Source organism: Pteropus medius, unplaced genomic scaffold (genome assembly GCF_902729225.1).
Source record: "Pteropus medius unplaced genomic scaffold, Ma_sr-lr_union100, whole genome shotgun sequence".
NCBI classification, from domain to species: domain Eukaryota; kingdom Metazoa; phylum Chordata; class Mammalia; order Chiroptera; family Pteropodidae; genus Pteropus; species Pteropus medius.
In genome coordinates this window covers 4,493,695-4,498,232 of record NW_024342471.1, presented here as the reverse complement: position 1 = coordinate 4,498,232, position 4,538 = coordinate 4,493,695, and the positions used below count along the sequence as shown (strand labels likewise).

At 36.7% G+C, this 4,538-nt stretch overlaps 1 long non-coding RNA gene across 1 annotated transcript; it reads right to left on the bottom strand.

Annotated features, from left to right (window-relative positions):
• Positions 1-1,391: 1,391 nt before the first annotated feature.
• LOC120603313 (uncharacterized) lies at positions 1,392-4,066 on the bottom strand. The gene is made up of 3 exons (XR_005653000.1): positions 3,836-4,066; positions 1,837-1,897; positions 1,392-1,493 (listed from the first exon to the last, which is right to left on the bottom strand). It is a non-coding gene; the product is annotated as an uncharacterized LOC120603313 (long non-coding RNA).
• Positions 4,067-4,538: the final 472 nt, after the last annotated feature.

Here is a 4,538-nt window from a genome sequence, read left to right as displayed (position 1 = left end):
TTCATTAAAAATTACTGATAAATTATAATCAAAATATAAAATTTGCTCTGCAAGAAAATGGAAAAAGAAGCTCTATATGGGGAGAAAAATATTTGTAAATTATAGATGTTGTAAAGTACTTGTATTCAGAATATATAAAGAACACTCAAAATTCAACAGTAAGTTTAAAAATATGCCAAAATTTGAACTACCACTATGGAGTTTTCATATTCAGTGAACTCTCATACATTGTGGGTGGGAAAGAAAACAGTATAGCCACTCTGTCCTTCAATAATTGATAAGAAACTTGTGGATCATCAATATAATACTATTTTACTGAAAATAAAATAGGATGAACTGTTGACATGCCTAACAGTGTAAATGTAATTCGAAGCCATTGTGCTGAGTGAAAGAAGACAGGAACAAAAGGTTACATACTATATAATTTGTTCCATATATGACATGTAAATGGCAAAATTATAGGGACAAGAAATACATCAGTGGTTGCCAGGGGTTAATGGTTGGGGGAAAGTTTGTCTGTAAGAGAGTAGTATGGGGAAATTTTAAAGGATGATAGAACCATTTTGTATTCTGATTCTAGTTGTGGTTGTATGAATATTACATGTAAGTTCATGTAATATTACATAAACTTCATAAAACAGTGTATCAAAAAAACTTAATTCCACTGTATGTAAAAAAAAATTTTGTTAACTCTTCATGACAGAAAATGGTAGAACAATGTCTACAGAGTTCTGAACCAACACCCCAGAACTGATATCCAGCCAAGCTTTCATTTGTATAAATGAGATGGCAGCACACAGACATTTCCAAGTGTGCATGAGCTCAGGAGACACAGGAGCAATGAGACATTCTTGAAAAAAGTACTTCTTTATGAAATCCAGCCAATAGAGATAAATCAAAATAAAGAATTCAGGAAACAAAAGGACTAGGGGTGAGCACCAAATTATTTAAATATGTAATTAAGATTCAACGGCTCCAGTAATAATTGCAAAAAAAAAAAAAGAGATGTCAATGTTATAAATCTTGACAATATAAAAATAATTAACAAAAATTAGGAAAGAGAAAATGAGAATGATAAGATTGCTTACACCACCATGTTTCATAACAGTGATTCCATACTCTCTAGAATAAAAACGTAATTAAGAACAACTCTAATCTCTTGCTATTTTGTAATTTTTTTCTTAACCTTAAAGCAATTTTTAAAAAGATTTTATTTTGAAGTATTTTTAGAATTATAGAAAAGTCGAAAAAATACAGAGAATTACTTGATACATCCTTCAGAAGGGTCTCTTAATGTTACCATTTTACATGACCATAGTACAATTGTCCAAACCGGGACATCAACATTGATAGAACACTATTAACAAAACTACAGGCCTTATTAAAATATTGCCTTTTTTCCACTGTTGTCTTTTTTTCTGGTCCAGCATCCAATCCCGGATCCCACATTCCTTTAAGTTGTTGTATCTCCTTAATTATTCCCTTGGAGTGATCTGTTAAGAAATAATATTCCATGAGTGAAGAAAAATTATTTGAAAATCAACAACTACTTCAATTTCACTTCAGTTTTTTTCTTTAAGTTTGAGTAAAGTTAAATTTAATAATTTTATTTAAAATACTATTGCAATAACACCAGAGTCACATGAGTTGAATAAGAGATTAATATGTCAATATTCAACAGAAAAAAAAAACTGATCAAGTTGCTGAGATGCTCTCTGAAAACCCTTATTTAGACAAATACTAACATTATGTGCAGGAACCATTGTACATGATAGGAAACCTTTAAAAAAAAAATTTAGCCCAGGAATGATCAGATTTGTATATTTCAAAACATACTTGTGGCTGCTGTCCAGAGGATGAATTGTGGGGCTAAACCTAGAGCAGGCAATTTGGAAGGCTGTTAAAATAAAACAGGTACACCATTTAGAAATCTGGTCAGCTCTAAATAACAGAAAATGGTGACTTACACAAAAGAGGGGTTTGTTCTTCTCACAAGAAATTCAAAGATCAGCAGTTACTGACATTGTCAGATATTTCACCAAGGATCTAGGCTTTTTGTCTTTCTGCTCCATCGTATTGGCTTTCATCCTTATGGTTGTCACTTCATGGTTCCAAGATGTCTGCCACAGCTCCGGATATCGCAATCATGTTCAAAAAAAGAAAAATTCAGGCCTGGTAGAAGGCTCTACATCTATTCCTTTTACCTCTAGGAGACGCTTCCATCTCCTTGGTCAAAATTGTCACTCCTATGTGCAAAAGAGGCTGAGGAAGTTAGTATTTACATGAGATTATGCACATTATAGGCACAAACAAAATCATAAAACAGTACAGAAGAAGGGAGGAATATATATTTGGGGTATTCAGTTAACAGTCTGTCAGGTATGAGATTAAGAACAGCTAGCTATGTCAGTGAATGAGGACTGGAGATGAGCAGATACATTTGAGATATTTGGAAGATAGGAAGGGCAGAAGTTGATGACTGGCTGTAAAGAATGAAAGATATCTCTCAGATGTCTCTGAGTAAGTGAATGGGGATGCTACAATTGAAGGAGAAAATGCTACCTGCTAGTTCCTTGGAGCTCCCAGTATATAGAGCAACATTGGGAAAGTGTTTTGATTACTAATGTTTACAATAGTAATCAAAACAGCCACCATCTAATAAGTATATACAATGAACAAGGCATGGTACCAAATGTTTTATGTGCATTATCTCATTAAATCCTTATAACAACTCAGCGAGTTTAGCCTGTTGGGGTCATTGGAATACCACCTGTGTCCAGAAAAACACTGGACACATAGTAGGTACTCTATTAATATTAAAAAAGGAAGAAAGAAAAGCAGAATTTTCATTATTTTATAGGTGAAAAATCTAATCAGTGAAGTTAAACAGCTTGCCTACTTAAGGTCATACATAAGTGGTATAGTAGAGTCAAGAGTTCAGCTTTGCTCTGTGCTTTTCCACCATGGTTTACCCTCTTCCTGTTAAACAAAGCAACGAAATGCTCACTTCTTCAAATGGAACTTCTTCAAATGGAAAATGGAACCACAGCAAACCTGGAACCAGATACCAGATCCTTCCATAGCTTCCAAAGCCTTGGGTGATCCAGTTTCCTGATGCCTCCCCAGTCCAGTCTATTGTCATTCTTTCCTCCTTACCATGTTCAGGCCGCTTTGGTCCTAGCTCTTCTCAGTCTCAAAGCTGTCCTGAGCTCTTCTCTCTTCCCTGAAAGGTCTGCCCAACTCCCAGACATATAAATGGCTCTTTCTCATCTAGCAACTCTCAGAAGTTTCCCTGACCCCAAGAATAGCTCAAGGTCCCCAGGTACAGAATCTCTTAACACCACCTACCTCTTTTCTGAAACACTTCATAGAGTCTATAACTAAAAAGTTATTGGCATGATTATCTGCTTATTGTCTGAACTCATGCTAGAATGAAAGGTCCATGAAAGCAAAATATCTGACTATATCCCCATGTTCAGCAGTGTCTGGCACCTAGTAGATGCTCAGTACATATTTTATGCCTGAAAGGATAGAAAAATGAATGTGTTTCATGGGTGTATGTAATGTATGTAATGAATGGTTGAAAGAATAAACCATGGATGGATGGATTGATGATGGATGATGGATGGATGGATGGATGGATGATGATGATGATGGATGGATGGATGGATGGATAGATGGATGGATGGATGGATGGAAAAAGGCTTCTCTAGCCAATCTATCTCCAGAGGTTTTGCCATCTCATATTCCCAGGTTTCCTGGAGGGCTGCCTCCTGCTGTAGCTTTGATTATTCCTCTTTCTTCTGCTGACTACGACTTCTTAGTTAGATCTTACCTGGGCCCACACTGCTGGGAAAGTAGTCAAGAGACTCCAGATCTGACTCGGGTGTGCAGCAGCAAGAGATTGCAGTCTGATGTGGAAATATCCTCTCCACTGAAAGAAGGTGGGCCCATGGCAATTATGCAGCAGAGAGGGCACTTGAAGTAAATCTGTCTTGCACAAACAGGTTAGAGTTAAATTTGACTTGAGCCATGAATCACGCTGTCAGTCTTCCATTCAACCACATCATTGATCCAGCAACCTTTGTGAGTGCTACTATTTATATAGATACAAATATATGTATTTATACAGACAGAGGCATGTGCGTAAGCATTCTGATTAATTGTATCCTTGGGGAGAAAGATTTTTTTCATCATTCCTTTTGTGTTCAGTAAAAGCTGGTTCAAGGATGTAGAGGAGGAGGCCCTTGAGGCACCGGAAGTGCCAGGAGTGGGAGGAGAGATCAACGATTCATTCAGGAAACATTTCCTGATGCCTACTCCGGGACAAGCACTTGGAAGAGGGAGTGGGAGTGGGGTGGTGGAGGGTATGAAAATTAATAAGGCATGCTTTTCACTCCCATGTTATTCAAAGTTTGATGGGGCTGCTGACTGACAAGAGGAAGGATAGTGGGTGGTTAAGGATTTAGATTTTGAAATCAAATAGATGGAGTTCAAATCCTAGTTTTACCATGTACTTGCTGCGTGACCTTGGCAAG